The sequence below is a fragment of the Pituophis catenifer genome, unplaced genomic scaffold (assembly GCF_029215685.1).
Source record: "Pituophis catenifer annectens isolate HBS135680 unplaced genomic scaffold, rPitCat1.0.hap2 SCAF_5, whole genome shotgun sequence".
Taxonomy (NCBI): Eukaryota; Metazoa; Chordata; class Lepidosauria; order Squamata; family Colubridae; genus Pituophis; species Pituophis catenifer.
In genome coordinates this window covers 107,307,775-107,326,434 of record NW_027256885.1, presented here as the reverse complement: position 1 = coordinate 107,326,434, position 18,660 = coordinate 107,307,775, and the positions used below count along the sequence as shown (strand labels likewise).

General features: G+C 46.3%; 1 pseudogene; it reads right to left on the bottom strand.

The window, feature by feature from the left end:
* LOC139317764 (receptor-interacting serine/threonine-protein kinase 3-like) overlaps window positions 1-18,660 on the bottom strand; it is a 62,100-nt pseudogene that overhangs the window by 39,415 nt on the left and 4,025 nt on the right.

The window sequence follows — 18,660 nt, the reverse complement described above, 5'->3', positions numbered from 1 at the left end:
CATTGATGTATATATGTACCCAATGTAGAATGTATGTTTGTTAACCAGTCAAATAGCCGCAGAGAAGGGGATTGTCACGAGTGTTTCCAGGATTGCTGTGGCTATCTGCCTACTCACAAACAGTATGGTTTTAATCAAGCCATCTCCTGTTTGTAATTACCTGCAAGCCTTCCCCGCCCTAGTTAATTGCAGGTTAACTCCCTATATAAGCAAGGACCTTTTGCTTGCTACTTGGGCCTAGTCTTCTAGGCCTAAATGCACAGCTCCTGCAGGAAGCTTGGTGCAACGCCGCAGATGGGAGAAGAATGCAGATAAGGACTCCAGACGTCGCTACAGAGAGACTCCCACGGATGCTTGCCTTTTGCTGTTTTGTAGCACGCAAGCTATCATCGGGACTGCTGTTGCTGGACCTTCTTCCTCCCACAAGCTTCAAGCAATGTTTGCTGTTTGAACTGTTTTTACTTCAGGTGACTTTCAGCTGTGAAGCTCATGCTGCTCCCATTATGATGGCCTTGATGATGTATCGACGCCGAAGCTGCTTACCTTCATGCTAGCTTTATTCTTTTGTGAACTGTTTCGGTATTGTGGAGAGGGATCTAGGGAGATAGCCTTGCTTCACATACCCAGATAAGACTTTGTTTTTAATGTGTTTTCTTAAAGACATAGTGCTTTTTAAATGTTTTAAAGTAAATTATATTTTTACACAAGACGCCTCTGTCAGAATTATTTCAGTCTCAGTGTGTTTACTCATGAGCTGGTTCACGGTCCGGGGTACCCCTCAACCCCATTTCGTCACAAAACCAAAGGAAACTCATTATGGCTTTGGGTAATATGTGAATCCAGCCTATGAGAAGTACCTGGGTATTTTGCAGGCCTAGTCAAATGGTTTTTAGATATTCTTGATTCTGAAATATTAAAGATAAAACATAACTGGCTTAGTAACATTTATTCACATTCACTGGATCATCTTTGTGGATTTATAGGCTGACAGCTTTCTCTTCAGTTTTTCTTTTTTTTTCATTTAAGAAGCAATGTGCTTTGGTTTGCAGTGTTAGTCATAATTGCTGAATCCTTTTGTCAAGATAAGCAATAGTTTACATATCTAAGACAAATGAAGGAAACCCCATTCTACTTTACAGGCTGCATGAATTTGCCCCATTGTATAAATAATTTTGAAGAAATTACACCCCTGGAATGAACCTAGGTCCTTCCAAATAGGATTTTCACTGAACAAATGCATATTGTTCTCCACATAATTTTATTGTGGGATCCAGACATCACTGCTTTCCATCCTTTTTTCACTAATACTTCCTTTTTTAAAATTATTATTTACTGCAGAAAAATGGTAACAAAAAGAGGAACAGAATGAGAAATAATTCCAGTGGATCTCTTGACATTAGCCCAAAGAGTTCTAGGCCTTATAGCCCCTTCTTGATTTAGCCAAAGGATGAGGAATGATGGCCCTTTTATGACTTGTGGACTGCAACTCCCAGAATTCCTGAGCCAGCCATGTCCACAAATCATAAAGGGGCCATTGTTCCCCACCTCTGATTTTAGCCCATCATGGCAAGCATTGCTGCTTTCAAAAACTGAAGGCAACAGACAAGCCAGCTAATCATGGTCTCCAATGGCACAGGCAAAAGCTTGCAAGAGCTCCAAGAAGCAAATGCTGATGGGCAGTACAAACACACACACATACATATACACATAATCAAATGGGGGCCTAGTCCATGACAACCATATTAGGCTACAAAAATCTAAATGTCCACTAGATGGCAGCAAGGAGAATGGGAATCTCTAGCCGTTCGCTGCCATCTAGAGGTTCTACTAATTTTTGCAGCCCAAATCTACTTTACTAATGCGGAAACGTAGGTGACTGGATGCTATTGCTGATGACATAAGCAGTTGCTTACAGAACCTCAATTCTGTAAGCAACTGAATCCTACCAATCCTACCAAGGAGCCTTGGTAGGACAGTGGTTTAATGCACCCTGTTATTAACACAGCTGCCTGCAATTTCTGCAGGTTCGAATCTTACCAGGCTCAAGGTTGACTCAGCCTTCCATCCTTTCTAAGGTAGGTTAAATGAGGACCCAGTTTGTGGGGGCAATAAGCTGACTTTGTTTAAATATACAAAAGTATGAAGGCTATTGCTTAACGCATTGTAAGCCACCCTGAGTCTCCGGAGAAGGGCGGCATATAAATAAATAAAAAAAAAAAATTAGTTACCAGGAGACAATTCTGGCAACAAGATGTCTATTGAGCCACAAGAGTTGGCAGTAACTGAGCAATCACTTTCCTTAATTAACATTCAGATGTGAAATGACGAGGACATTTGGGCAAAGTGGTTGGAAACATTGAGCAGAGGGAACCTTTCGGGAAACATCTTCCCATTGTCCAATTAAATATGAATTAGGGTGTATGCGTGGATTCCAGATCAGTCTTCTATAATTGGAGCTTTTCACTTCTCTTGGACATCACTTCTCGTCATTCCAGTCCAGGAAGGCCTGTGAATAATTTAAATTCAAGAGATTGGAAGGGCAAATGTTTATAGGAAGGCTGATGTGGAAATTTCTGAGACTGGCTTATAGCCAAGTTGGATCCTTTTTGGGACAGAGGCTGCAAAGAGCACTAGCCTATAGTGTTGTGGATTTAATAAGACAAACACAACTTTTGGATTAATCAGAGACAAATTTATATATATATCAGGTTCGCCTGATTCGCCAGTTGCAGCCCTTTCTGGATCGGGACGCCCTGCGCACGGTCACTCATGCCCTTGTTACTTCCCGGTTGGACTATTGTAATGCTGTCTACATGGGGCTCCCCTTGAAGAGCACTCGGAGGCTCCAACTGGTCCAGAATGCGGCCGCGCGGGTGGTTATGGGCCCATGTGACACCCCTCCTGCGCGAGCTGCACTGGCTCCCAGTGGTCTTCCGGGTGCGATTCAAGGTGTTGGTCACCACCTTTAAAGCGCTCCATGGCATAGGACCCGGGTACCTCCGAGACCGTCTTCTGCCACCAATAGCCTCCCACCGACCAGTCCGTTCCCACAGAGAGGGTCTCCTCAGGGTGCCATCAGCCAAATTATGTCGGCTGGCGACGCCCAGGGGGAGGGCCTTCTCTGTGGGAGCCCCAGCCCTGTGGAACGAACTGCCCCCGGAAATTCGTAAGATCTCCGACCTCCGGGTGTTTCGCTGCGCTTTGAAGACCTTGTTGTTCCGCCAGGCCGGACTATCAACACAATAGTTTTAAATTGGGGTATTTAAATTTATTGGGGTTTTAAATCTGAGCCACTTTATTTAATTATTTTAAATTTTATATTGTTGTTTTGTCTGTGTTTTTAAATAGGCTGTACACCGCCCTGAGTCCTTCGGGAGAAGGGCGGTATAGAAATAAAATAATAATAATAATAATAATAATAATAATAATAATAATAATAATAATAATAATAATAATAATAATATTGCGCAATAGGTTCAAAGCTCTGTACATGAAGCGTTGAACAAAGACAGAAATTAGGTACAATGGTTTTATACCCTTCTAGACAAAGGTTTCTGTTAACTCAGCAATTCATATGGTCATATGCATTTATCATTTTTAATTGACATTTCCTAATTACAGAGTTTCTTTGCAAAACAGTTATAATTCTTTTTGTAGATTACTGAAGCATAGATTCAAATCATCTTCTGACGATAGACAACTTTTAACTCATGTGGATCCCCTTGACCTAACCAACCTTTAAGCTGTATGTCATTAGAATGTTCCTTTCTTCTGACAACTTAGAGGCCTCCTAGAGGAACCAAAAGGATTTTGGCAGAGTTTGTACTTTTTCCAACCGGATGCATTGCTTTTTAGAATAGAGTGAATAGAAAGTTATCCAGTGGTCATCTATCAGAGGCCGCTTCATTTACATTAATAGGAACTGCAAAGTATGGGATGGGGATGTCTTCAGAATTCAAACCAAAAATTATTGATTTACCTTGGGGTATTTGTAGGAAGGATTTGGGGTAAAACCCATGATTTGGAGGCCAAATGTTGGCCATGCAATCTTGGTTTGGGGGGAGAAAGAAGCTACAAAACTTGGAATAATACATGTGGTGGGTTGTCCCAAAGGTGCTTTTTCAGGAGGCAACTGGATTTCTTGGTTTTTTTCTTTTGAAGACGTTTCGTTTCTCATCCAAGAACCTTCTTCAGCTCTGACAGCTTCTTCGGTCAGAGCTGAAGAAGCTTTGTGGATGAGAAGCGAAATGTCTTCAAATGAAAAAAAAAAAACAAGAAAGTCCAGTTGCCTCCTGAAAAAGCACCTTTGGGACAACCATGACTTGGATGACTGAGAATCTCTACAGACATGTGGTGGCTTGCTAAATCTTGGTCTAGCTAGTAAAATAGGAAGAGGTGGGATCAAAAACAGGGGAAAAACAAAGAGGGAATGTTCTTAAGAACCCTGGTGGTAAAGTGGTTAAAGTGCAGTATTGCAGGCAAACTCTGCTCATAGTCTGCAGTTTGATCCTGATGGGGCTCAAGGTTCCATCCTTGAGGTTGGGAAAATGAGGATCCAGATTGTTGGGCACAATATGTAAATAATGCTTTGACATTGTAAACTGCCCAGAGAGTTCTATAAAATGCTATGGGGCAGTATATAAGCCTACATGAACTGTGAGGGTGCAGTGGTTAGAATGCAGTATCGCAGGCTAACTCTGCTGACTGTCAGCAGTTCGATCCTGACCAGCTCAAGGCTGACTCAGACTTCCATCTTTCCAAGATCAGTAAAATGAGGACCCAGATTGTTGGAGGCAGTACGCTGACTCTGTAAACCGCTTATATAGCAATAGCACTTAGACTTATATACCGCTTCATAGTGCTTTTACAGCCCTCTCTAAGCAGTTTACAGAGTCAGCATATTGCCCCCAACAATCTGGGTCCTCATTTTACCCACCTCGGAAGATGGAAGGCTGAGCCAACCTCGAGCCAGCGAGATTTGAACTGACGAACTGCAGCTAGGAGTCAGCTGGAGTAGCCTGCAGTACTGCACTCTAACCACTGCGCCACCTCAGCTCTCATAAAGCTGTAAAGCACTATGAAGTGGTATATAAGCCTAAGTGCCATTGCTATTGCTAAATGCTACTGCAATTAATCCTTAAGCATTCAATTTTGATCACTCAGATTTTTAAAAATAAGGCTTTTCAGCCTTCAGATCAATTTCCAGTTAATTAACTCCAGAAAAGTAGGAAAAGCTGTGTGACCCACCACCCCTTTTCACATTGCACTTGCCATTTTGCACTGATGACGTTTCTTCCAGGTGGACAGTTTTAAAATAGTCTTCCAAGCCATAGGTAGGAGGAGACAATGCTCGGTAGTCCTCAGACCTCATCAGGGGAAGACTGGCTCCCTTGGAACTCAAGCCGGAAGGGACCTTGGCTTCTGTTCTAGAAGAATTCTGCATCTTTTGGAAGTGAAAAGAAGACAAATTGGCAAGGCAGGAAGAGGAGAGCACCCAACTAAAGTGATCTTGAATGGAGGAAGGAGATAAAATCCCTCTAGATCAGGGGTGTCAAACTCAAGGCCCAGGGGCTGGATCTGGCCTGTAGGGTACTTAGATCTAGCCCGTGGGGTCGCCCTGGAAACAGTGAAGGACCGTCCCGCAGTGCCTCTACCAGCGAAAATGGAGCTCAGAAGGGCTGTGTGCAGCCTCCCAAATTCCGTTTTCACTGGCAGAGGGCTGCAGGAGGTGGTCGCAGCTGAAAATGGAGCTCGTGAGGACCAGGGACAGCACTCCCAAGCTCAGGTTTCGCCGGCAGAGGGGTGCAGGAGGCCATTGGAGCCAAAAACGGAGCTCGGGAGCCTGTTTTCGCTGGCAGAGCGCTCAGGCCACCACAGGCGCCTCCAACACAAGTGATGTCAAGCTGGCCATCCCCACCCTGGCCATCCCCACCCCCAAGGTCAAACACAACCCTGATGCGGCCCTCAATGAAATCGAATTTGACAGCCCTGCTCTAGATTAAGTCCCAAAAGTGCTTTTCCTAAAAGGTAACTGGACTTCCTGCCTTTTGGTGCTTTGAAAAATAAGTTAACTCCCTCCTCTTCATGGCAGCCCCTCAAATACTGGAACGCTTCCATCATTCATTTACCAATCATTTACCAATATTTGTAATATTGGTAATTCATTTTAACAAGGTAAATTAAATTTAAATGATATTTTTGTCACTGCCTATTTTAAACTCCTGAAATTTTGGGGAGAGACGGAAAGACAGTCCCTGTTGTACCACTCAAAACTCATCTGGGATCCGTGCCCGCCCCCCCCCCAAAAAAAAAAAGGATAAAACTTTCTCACTGATTATCCCAAGTCAAGAAATTTTCACAGGTAATCCTTGAGTTATAATCCCAGTTGGGGCCACAATTTCCATTGCTAAACAAGGAGGTTGGTAAGTGAGATGCACCCAATTTTACAACACGCAAAAAGAGCCGAGGTGGTGCAGTGGTTAGAGTGCAGTACTGCAGCTACTTCAGCTGACTGCTAGTTCAGCAGATCAGCAGATCAAATGTCACCGGCTCAAGGTTGACTCAGCATTCCATCCTTCCGAGGTGGGTAAAATGAGGACCCAGATTGTTGGGGGCAATATGTTGTTCATGTTGTCTTTGTTGTAAGCCGCCCAGAGTCCTCGGAGAGTGGGTGGCATAGAAATACGAATAATAAATAAATAAATAAATAAATAAATAAATAAATAAATAAATAAGCAAATAAGTAAATAAATAAATAAATGTCAGTTAACTGGTTGTTAAGTGAATCTGGCTCCCCCCCATTGACTTTGCTGGTCAGAAGCCAACTGGGAAGATCGCAAGGAGTATTCACATGACCCTGGGACTCTGTAACCATTGTAAATACGTACCTAAATTTTGATCATGTGGCTGTGGGTTTGCTGCAGTGCTCATAGTTTCAAGGTCCTATTATAAGTCCCTTTTTTCAATACTGTTGTAAGTTTGAACAGTCACTAAAAGCAATAGCACTTAGACTTATATACCACTTCATAGTGCTTTACAGCCCTCTCTAAGCAGTTTACAGAGTCAGCCTATTGCCCCCAATAATCAGGGTCCTCATTTTACCCATCTCGGAAGGATGAGTCAACCTTGGCCAGTGAGTATCGAACTGCTGAACTGCAGGCAGACAGAATTAGCCTGCAGTACTGCATTCTAAACAGGGACATGATGGCTCAGTGGCTAAGACGCTTAGCTTGTCGATCAAAAGGTCGGCAGTTCAGCGGTTTGAATCCCTAGTGCCACGTAATGGGGTGAGCTCCCATTACTTGTCCCAGCTTCTGCCAACCTAGCAGTTCGAAAGCATGTAAAAAATGCAAGTAGAAAAATAGGGACCACCTTTGGTGGGAAGGTAACAGCGGTCCGTGCGCCTTTGGTGTTTAGTCATGCTGGCCACAGCACCACGGAGACGTCTTCGGACAGCACTGGCTCTTCGGCTTTGAAAGGGAAATGAGCACCGCCCCCTAGAGTCGGGAACAACTAGCATATATTTATTTATTTATTCAAATTTCTATACCGCCCTTCTCCTTTCGGACTCAGGGCGGTGAACAGCCAAGATAAAAACATCTATACAAAACATCACAGTTTAAAAATAAAGTTAAAATAATTTATAATTTGGCCCATAATTTAAAACTTGTCAATTAAAATCAATATTAAAATTTTAAAAACTAACCCTAAAATCAAGACAGACCGGCTAACTGGAAAAAATGAGTTTTTAGGGCCCGACGAAAAATCCGAAGGTCGGAGATCACTCGTATCTCTGGGGGTAGATTGTTCCATAGGGTAGGTGCCACCACAGAGAAGGCTCTCCTCCTGGGGGTCGTCAGCCGGCATTGTCTGGCCGACGGCACCCTGAGGAGGCCCTCTCTGTGGGAGCGAACCGGCCGGTGGGAGGCTATTGGTGGCAGAAGGCGGTCCCGTAAGTACCCTGGCCCTAAGCCATGGAGCGCTTTAAAGGTGATCACCAACACCTTGAAGCGCACCCGGAAGTCCACCGGAAGCCAATGCAGCTCGCGCAGGAGAGGAGTCACATGGGAGCGCCCCGTCGCTCCCATAATCCCCCGCGCAGCCGCATTCTGCACTAGTTGGAGCCTCCGGGTGTACCCCAAGGGGAGCCCCATGTAGAGAGCGTTACAATAGTCCAGACGAGAAGTGACGAGTGCTTGAGTGACCGTGCGTAGGGAGTCCCGGTCCAGAAAGGGGCGCAACTGGCGTATCAGGCGAACCTGACAAAAAGCCCCCCTGGCCACGGCTGTCATATGCCCTTCTAAAGACAGCCGCGCATCCAGGAGGACACCCAAGTTGCGGGCCCTCTCCGTGGGGGCCAATGATTCGCCCCCAATAACCAGCGATGGCGTCAGCTGGCTATACCGGGACGCCGGCAGCCACAGCCACTCGGTCTTGGAAGGGTTGAGTCGAAGCCTGTTTCTCCCCATCCAGACCCGCATGGCCTCCAGGCACTGGGACATCACTTCCAAGGCATCATTGGGATGGTCTGGGGTGGAAATGTACAGCTGAGTATCATCAGCGTACTGATGGAACTCCACCCCAAAACCACGGATGATCTCACCCAGCGGCTTCACATAAATGTTGAACAGGAGGGGCGAGAGGACCGACCCTTGCGGCACCCCACAAACAAGGCGCCTTGGGGTCGACCGCTGCCCCCCTGTCAACACGGATTGCGACCGGTCGGAGAGATAGGAGGAGAACCACCGCAAAACGGTGCCCCCCACTCCCAGTCCCTCCAGCCGGCGCAACATGATACCATGGTCGATGGTATCAAAAGCCGCTGAGAGGTCTAATAGGACCAGGATAGAGGAAGAACCCCTATCCCGGGCCCTCCAGAGATCATCCACCAACGCGACCAATGCCGTTTCCGTGCTGTACCCAGGTCTGAAGCCGGACTGGAGCGGATCCAGATAGACAGCTTCATCCAGGTACTGGGGAAGCTGTCGCGCCACCACACTCTCAACAACCTTCGCAATAAAGCGAAGGTTGGAGACTGGACGATAGTTAGCCAAAACAGCCGGATCCAGGGATGGCTTCTTGAGGAGAGGCCTCACCACCGCCTCTTTCAAGGCAGGCGGCAGGACACCCTCACTCAAAGAAGCGTTAATAATCCCCTGGAGCCAGCCTCGTGTAACCTCCCGGGAAGCCAGCACCAACCAGGAGGGACACGGGTCCAATAAACATGTGGTTGCGTTCAGCCGCCCCAAGATCCTGTCCACGTCCTCGGGAGCCACAGGATCGAACTCCTCCCAGATAACACTCTCAAGGCCTGCCTCAGTCATCTCGTCTGAACTAACCCAGTCGGCGGCCAAGTCTTCCCGAATCTGAGTTATTTTATCATCCAGATACTGTACAAAATCCTCAGCTCGGCCCTGCAAGGGGTCCTCCCGCGCTCCCAGATGGAGGAGGGAGCGGGTCACCCTAAACAGGGTGGCTGGGCGGTTATCTGATGACGCGATAAGAGCGGCAAAATAACTAGATTTCGCCGCTTTTATCGCCACTAGGTAGGTCTTAATATGAGACCTTACCAGTGTCAAGTCAGACTCGGAACGACTGGCCCTCCAACCGCTCTCTAGGCGTCTTTTCCGGCGCTTCATCTCCCTCAGCTCCTCAGAGAACCAAGGAGCTAAGTGAGTTCGGTGCCGGGTCAGAGGCCGCAAAGGCACGACCCGGTCCAAAGCCCCGGCAGCCGCACTATCCCAGGCGGCCACCAGGTCATCAGCCGAGTCGTGAGCTAGAGTCTCAGGAAATGGCCCAAGCTCCATCTGGAACCTATCAGGGTCCATCAGGCGCCTGGGGCGGAACCACCTGGTCGGTTCCACCTCCCTGCGACGGGGTACGGCGGTCAGAAAGTCTAGTCGAAGGAGCGAGTGGTCAGACCATGACAAGGGTTCAATATCTACATCCCCTATATCAAGGCCACTCAACCACTGACCAGAGATAAAAACTAAGTCCAGAGTGTGTCCCCCCCATATGAGTAGGGCCGTGAATTACTTGGGTCAGGTCCATGGCCGTCATGGAAGCCATGAACTCCCGAGCTACCTCAGATGTCTCACCGATGGATGGCAGGTTGAAATCCCCCATGACCACAAGTCTGGGGGTATCAGCCGCCACCTCGGCTATAACATTGAGGAGTTCGGGCAGGGTCGTTGCCACGTGGCAGGGAGCCAGGTACGTGATCAACAGACCCATCTGCACCCCACGACCCCACTTCACAAAAAGGGACTCACATCCGGCTATCTGAGGTACAGTGGTCTCCCTCGGATCAAGACCCTCTTTTAAAATGACCGCCACCCCCCCCGCCCCTGCCCTGAGCTCTCGGCTGATGAAATGCACGGAAGCCTGATGGGCACATCTCCACGAGGGGAACTCCCCCCTCATGGCCCAACCAGGTCTCCGTGATACCTGCCAGGTCCGCTCCCCCCTCCTGAATAAGATCACAAATGAGGGGGGCTTTATTTACTACGGACCTGGCATTACATAACATCAGCCGGAGACTCGGGCGCTGAGACTCTAAGCAGCCTGGGGAATGGGAAGAGCTAAGGGGACCGGGGCACGCAATCGCTCGGAGATAGCGAGCACGTGCCCCCACCACATGATATGGCCCCCTGCTCCCGCCATACCTGCCCCTCCCACTCAGCGTGTTAATAGAGAAGCCCTCACTAGAGGGCATTCTAACAGTCCCCTTTCCCCCAGAGTCCGTACCCCCTACGGCACCATTAATAGCAGCCAGACTGGTCTCCAACCCCCGTGGGTTTTCCCCCAAACCCACATAACCTCCCCCACCCTCAGAACCCCTTAAAAGTCTAATTAAAAAAGTCTTTAAAAAACCCCTCAATCCCCTTTTTGCGACATGCCACCTCTCGGGGTCCCAAGATCCGTCATTAAGGTGGGCCCTCGATAACATAGAGGGCCAGGCCTGCGAGAGGGGGGAATCTCGCAGCACAAGAAGCTTTGCCCTAGAATACATTTTAACACTAGAGTGATAATACAAGTTTGGCAAATACAAGATAATACAAGTTTGGCCTAGACATGGCCTAGGGGTCGATAATGATGGTTTCAAATGTGCGAGGGGAACCTTTACCTTTACCTTTTACTGCATTCTAACCACTGCAACACCAGAGCTCAGAATGGGTTTAAATCAAGGATTCCCTGTACCCAGTGGTGAAATCTAATTTTTTTTACTACCGGTTCTGTGGGTGTGGCTTGGTGGGTGTGGTGTGGCTTGGTGGGCGTGGCAGGAGAAGGATACTGCAAAATCTCCATTCCCACCCCACTCTGGGGCCAGCCAGAGGTGGTATTTGCTGGTTGTCCGAACTACTCAAAATTTCCGCTATCGGTTCTCCAGAACCTGTCAGAACCTGCTGGATTTCACCCCTGCCTGTACCTTATCTCTCATGCTTAGTAAAACCAGGGAATATATATCCTGTCTGATGGTAATTTAAAAGTAGTCCTCAACTTACAACAGTTCGTTTAGTGACTGTTCATGATACCGTATAAATGAAGAAAGTGGCTTATGACCATTTTTCACACGACCATTGCAGCATCCCCATGGTCACATGATCTAAATTCAGATGCTTGGCAACTGACTCTCATTTATGACAGCTGCAGTGCCCCGGGGTCATGCGATCCCCTTTTGCGACTTTCTGACAAGCAAAGTCAATGGAGATTCACTTAGCAACCGTGTTACTAACTTAACAACTGCAGTGATTTGCTTAAGAACTGTAGGCCGAAAAGTCGTAAAATGGGGCAAAACTCACTTGACAAAATGTCTCACTTAGTGACAGAAATTTGGGGCTCAATTGTAGTCATACGTCGAGGACTAGCTGTACTTGGTACGTATGAGACAGAATGATTGCCTATGTAGAAAAATTACCATCCAGGAAATACGATGGCATTAAAAAAGAAAAGAAAAAATTATCATGTTTGCATGGAAATACTTTGCATGGCAAAACTGGAGCTCTGGTGCCCTCTGGAGGCTGATCATAAGAACACATCTTTAAAAATTTATTCTTTACCAAAATATCTTGGACTTCACTGACAGCTGACCTAATCTTCCACTTGTAACAGCAATACACAACTTCCATTTCTTCTCTGCAATCTGAGAAAAGGAGGAAAAACAAGAATGAGTAAAGGAATGTGGGAAGCCCCCACCCCACCCAAAGAATGAAATATTTTGGGGAATCTTAAAAGTGACAGAAATAGAGAAACATGCTCTTAGAGGCAGAAATCAGCCCCAATTTCCTGCATAGTAAAACAGCCTCCAGCAGATGCCTGAAATCTTAACAGATGGAGATTTTATTCCATTAAGAAAAGACTGGGGCAACCTATTCACAAACAAAACACCTTCACCTCCAGGTGATGGGATTAAGGACAGGACATGACCTTAACCCCATTCATTGAGATAATTGGAAACAATACCGGTCCATGAAGAAAGGCAGGCTAGAGGCAATAGATCACAGGATAAAATCAATTACACATGTCTGACAGGATTAGCACCAAGGAAGCTGATAATTAAGACCCATCACGAGCCTTTGCAAAACCAATCAAATGATAAAGGCACACAAAGCAAACTTCAAAATTGCAAAATACTGTAAACCAGGGGTGTCAAACACAAGGCCCGTGGGCCGGATGCAGTGGTGGGTTTCAAATTTTTTTACTATCGGTTCTGTGGGTGTGGCTTGGTGGGTGTGGCATGGCTTGGTGGGCATGGCTTGGTGGGTGTGGCAGGGGAAGGATACTGTAAAATCTCCATTCCCTCCCCACTCCAGGGAAAGGTTACTGCAAAATCCCCATTTCCTCCCAAACAACTGGAACTTGGGAGGCAAAGAATAGATGAGGGCAGGGTGGTATTCAGAGGTGGTATTCTCCGAACTACTCAAAATATCCGCTACCAGTTCTCCAGAAACTGCTGAAACCCACCTCTGGCCGGATGTGGCCTATGATGTGGTTGGATCTGGCCTGCAGGGTCAGCTTGGAAAATGTTGCTTTGGCCTGTCTACCCAATGCAAAGAGGAAACATCAGGCCAGCGTGGCTTCGGCCCGGTCTACCCAGTGCAAAGAGGAAACATGCCAGCAGTTTGGGGAGTGGCATTAAGCTGGCCACGCCTACCCAGTCAGCCACGCCCAGTGAGTGCTGTCAAGCTGGCCATGCCCACCCAGTTGGCCATGCCCACCCAGCCTGCCATGCCTGCCTGGCCCCCCGAGGTCAATTTGTCCAGCCATTTGTCCAGACTGGTATAGGATCTCCTGCTTGTGCAGGGGATTAGACTAGAAGACCTCCAAGGTCCCTTCCAACTCTGTTATTCTGTTATTCTGCTATTCTCTTATTCTGTTATTCATTACAGCTATTGAGATGCAGTCCACTTTAATGGTGATCCCAAGCCAAAGTCCAGCCAAGGGAAAGATGGTGAATGCATCTCTGCTGTTGAGTATCTTGCCCCTTCTTAATAAGGAGTGTTTCTTGGATTATGTGCGAGGGAAGCTACTATGCATCTCACTTACCTGGGAAGCTCGGCCTCTGGTCCTTCTCATTAGACCAACATCTTCTCATGAGGTCAATCAAGTTTCCTGGCTTCAGCACTTGATCAACCTGCTTCTCCAGATCTTCTGTCTGTGGCCTTTGACCTTGGGGGATGTGCAACTTGATCATGGAACTCAAGTTGGCATGGTGGAGATCTGAACAGGGAATGGAAACGGAAGCTGTTAATGGTATTTTTTTTGAAATGGAGCATCACACAAGCCCTGGTATCCATACAGACTCATTAAACAACAGGGACAGACAAAAGAAATGGAAGAGTGGAGATGAAAGTAAGGCAGGACGTAAAGTGAAATTTGGTTATAAGAGTGAAATAATATGGGGTCAGCCTAGAGGATCTCTGAAGGACCCCTGTGACTTGAGAAAGTTGCAGAGTTCAAAAAGTTAAACCGCAGAATTAACACACTTTCTACAGTTGGAGAGTTCAAGAAGTCAAACCGCAGAGGTACTATGTTAAAATGCAGAACTAACCCACATGGAGCTTCCTGCCTAAGGAATAAGGGAGGGGGCTAGCTAAAGAGGCAGATCTAAGATACTTCCTGTTTTTTGTTCTATAAAGATATGTGTCTTAAAGAAGGACTTTTGTTCAGGATGTAAACAGAATGCATGTCTGAACCTTTTGGCCAAAATAAAAAGCTATTTCTGATCTCGAAATTCATCTCCGTTGTTTTTCTGCAACAAAAGGAAATGACATATTTCTTGTATAGCATCACCCTTCCATCAATTCTCTCCATTGCTTTCTATCTGTGCAGACTGGTGATGTGATGTGTCTGCAGGAAGGGTCAAAAAAAAAAGGTCAAGAAAGTAGACATAACCATGCAATACTCCTCAGAAAATTTAAACAGTATATATGCTGTGCTGCTAACATAAACCAACTTAAACTTCCTTCCTTCCTTCATGCCACAGAATTGTCCTTTTTGGTGAGGAAAACCAGGAAATCAAACAACATTCCTAACAAATTATCATTCTGAATATTTTTTTGAGGATTCTGTGGGGGTTTAAGTGAAATTAAGCAAACTTAACTTTGGAGATCATGAATATGCTTCATTGGCCTTTCCTTTCAGACAAGAATTACCAGTGGGTGAGGTTAAAGGGCATTGCATGACAAAACAACTAGACACAAAGATAGTTTCCCCCCACCTCCCCATGACATCACTCTGCTGAACACCAAATTCCCACAGCACTGTCTTTGACCTAAAGATATTTCATCCATGTAGAAGAGCTGTATTGCTATTATCCTTCCCATATTCTCATCTTTCCTACCACATTCTCCTACTGGTATCTTATGATTAATCACTTGTGGTTTGTATCTGATGATTAATGGTTATAACTATGATTTATGATCTATGACCTATCTATGATAGATCCATGACCTACATACCAGTAGTGGGTTCCACTTACCTTTGCTACCAGTTCGGAACTGTGAGCGTGCGCATGCGCAGAGCATCCGTGATGACGTCCGGGCGGGTGGGTGGAGCCTCCCACCGTTACCATTAACAATTCACCCGAACCGGGGCAAACCAGTAGAAACCCATCACTGCTACATACCTTGTTGTTTGTATGTATACTGAGAGCTTATGCACAGATTCCTTGTGTGTCCAATCATACTTGGTCAATAAAGACCTATTCTATTCTGTTCTGTTCTGTTCTGTTCTGTTCTGTTCTGTTCTGTTCTGTTCTGTTCTGTCCTGTCCTGTCCTGTCCTGTCCTGTCCTGTCCTGACCTGACCTGACCTGTCCTGTCCTGTCCTATTCCACTCCACTCCACTCCTCTACTCTACTCTACTCTACTCTACTCTACTCTACTCTACTCTACTCTACTCTACTCTACTCTACTCTACTCTGTTGAAAATCCATTTTTTAAAATTTGAACTTAATTAAAGAAAATATGGTTGCTTCCCAAGTCCAATAGCTTTCCCCTTATGTCACATTAAGCATTCAAATATGTTGAATGTTGGTAATTGTTATTGCTGGTAATTGTTATTGTAAAGGTTGGTAATTTTTAAAAGGGCTTTGTTGCCATAGCTGAGATGCTATATTTTGTGGATCTCAATCCTAAATAATGCTGTTTGACCTAGCCAGAGCATCTGCCTATTTCCTTGTCATTGTTGGACAAATTGAATAACATGAATACTACTTCTTATAATCATGCTTTAATGGCATGTGAGAATGCATAACGGGCAGAGAAAGAAACTCAGAAATGACCTTCCCTAACTTCTCAAGCTATAAAAGAGATAGTGGTAGATTTGTACTATCAGATTGGCAAGATTTAGTTACTGTAGCCTTACAATAACACAGGAATAGCCTGTTGTGACCTAGGCTTCCTGAGTCATTAAAACACACGAGTAGTCCCAAAAACCTCTTTTATTGCAACAGCTATGAATTACGTTCATTCACAGCTGAGTCCCAATTAGTTGCAAAAAGTCCTTTGGGAGAAGTCCTTTGGGATAATCACCAACCTTTCTCTCCTTTGACACACTGCCAAAGACCTACTTGGCAAAGCCACACGGAGTCCAGAATCAAACAGAGATGCCGACTGGGAACAGAATTAACAACGTTGCTTTCCTGCAAATGGCCCACGTGCCTTTGCTCCTTTTTTAAGCCTTAGGGGAGGGACCAATCATCTCCAGACCTTACTCCCGAGTTGTCCCTTTTGTTTTAACTGTTCGTGCCTTCTGGCAGCTCTGCGCATGCGTGCACTAGGAACAGGCTCCTCCTGTTCCTCTGCCTCTCTGCTGTCCAACTCTGGAGGCTCCGGAGTCCATGTATCACTCCCAGATGGCCCTGGCTCCATCTCTGCCTCCAATGCAGAGCCCTCGTCCGGGCCTTCCCCAGACTCCAGGACTGGCCCATGTTCTGCCCCAGCCTCCTCAATGTCCAACTTCGCTGCCAGCTCTGCAGGCTGCTGGCAGACCACAACATAGCCATCTGATCTCTTTCCTATCTGATCTACCTATGAAAGATTAAAAGAGCTGAAGTGGCACAGTGGTTAAAGTACAGTACTGCAGGCTACTTCAGGTGACTGCTAGCTGCAGTTCAGCAGTTCAAATCTCACCAGCTCAAAATTGACTCAGCCTTCCATCCTTCCGAGGTCGGTAAAATGAGGACTCAGATTGTTGGGGGCAATATACTGACTCTGTAAACCGCTTAGAGAGGGCTGTAAAGCACTGTGAAGCAGTATATAAGTCTAAGTGCTATTGCTAGTGCTATTGCTATACATGTGAAATTTTGCATAAACAGAAAGCAAAGCGAAGCATGACTTACTGTGGTAAGGTTCTTGGTTACTTAACACTGACCACATCAGGATTCCATAACTGAAAAGTAAAAGGAAGTAGATCAGATTTCCTGGTGGTCTCCCATCCAAGAATTAATGACAGTTGAGCCCATATTGCCCATTCAGTTTTTCTACCATGTTTCCCCAAAAATAAGACCCTGTCTTATATTTTTTTGAACCGCGAAATAAGCGCTTGGCCTTATTGCCGTGCACTCAAAAGCCCGATTGGGTTTATTATCACGGGATGTCTTATTTTGGGGGAAACAGGGTAGGTGTTCTTTTCTCTATTAGTTGAACTTTATATTCAGTTTATATCCAAAAGAATGGAAGGAAATGGAATAAATGGGCTGATCATAAAATGAAAAACTTCCAGGTTATGGAAAGCCAGGTTTAGGAAAATAAAATGGAGACCCAGGAATGGATCTCAGATCCCCAGCAAGATTTTCTGCTTTCAAATGGGAATCAATTCCAAACCAACCTTAGCACCAAGGTGTGCACATGGATTTAGCATCCCTTATTTGACCCTAGAGGCAGTGGTGGGATTCAGCCAGTGGTGAAATTCAATTTTTTTTTACTATCGGTTCTGTGGGCATGGCTTGGTGGGCATGGTGTGGCTTGGTGGGTGTGGCTTGGTGGGCATGGCAGGGGAAGGATACTGCAAAATCTCCATTCCCACCCCACTCCAGGGGAAGGATACTGCAAAATCCCCATTTCCTCCTCACTCCTGGGGGAAGGATATTGCAAAATCTCCATTCCCACACCACTCTGGGGCCAGCCAGAGGTGGTATTTGTTGGTTCTCTGAACTACTCAAAATTTCTACTACTGGTTCTCCAGAACCTGTCAGAACCTGCTGAATTTCACCCCTGGATTCAGCCAGTTTGGGCCAGTTTGGACAAATCGGTAGTTAAATTGCTGGATGGCCCCTCCCCTCCCCACCCCTTCCAGGAGTCCCCATGTGCCCCATTTTGGCTCCCAGGTAAGTGCAGGGAGGCCTCCTAGGCCCAAAACGGGGTCCAGGGGTTTGTGGCATGCCCTCCTACAGCCCATTTTCTCTACCAGGAGGCTTCATGGAGGCCTACTAGGCCCAAAATGGGGTGTGGGGGTGATGTGTCCCCCCCCCCCCCGTGGCCTGTTTTTGCTTTCAGATGGGTTCAGGAGGCTGAGTGCTGCCTGTCACATCCCCTGGCCATGGCCACCATGGCCATGCCCACCCAGCAGGTCAGAACTAGCTGTTAAATTATTTGAATCCCACCACTGCCTAGAGGCAACCCAGCTCACCTGTAGACATCCATGCTGGGGGCTGGCTTGTAATGGAAATCGACAAAGGATTCAGGAGGCATGAACTCCAGGGTCCCACCACAGGTGTCCTCTTCCCCAGAACTGAGGTTATATTGCTGGGTCGTTCCTCGCCTGAACTTGGATAAGCCAAAATCCGACACCTGAGCCAGAAGTGGGGATGGGACATAAAAAGTGGTCAGCAAATGCCATGCATATGAGTTACAAACAAAGTTAAATCATCATCACACATCTTAGAACAGTCTTCTATTTTTCTCCAGCCATCTGCTGATTTAAAAGCTATGGATGTACATTTTCAATCAACATAATACTAGCGAGCCACTAAATGAAGATGCTGGTACATATTTACTGAATGATTGTGCAGATGCTGCAACGGTTGTAAGTGTGAAGAACGGTCATAAGTCACTTTTTTCAGTGTTGTTGTAACTTTGAACCATCAGAAACCAGCCCGTTTCCCTGCCCTAAGCAGAAACTGAGGAGGCCAGCTTTTAGAAATGCAGATTTGGTAATC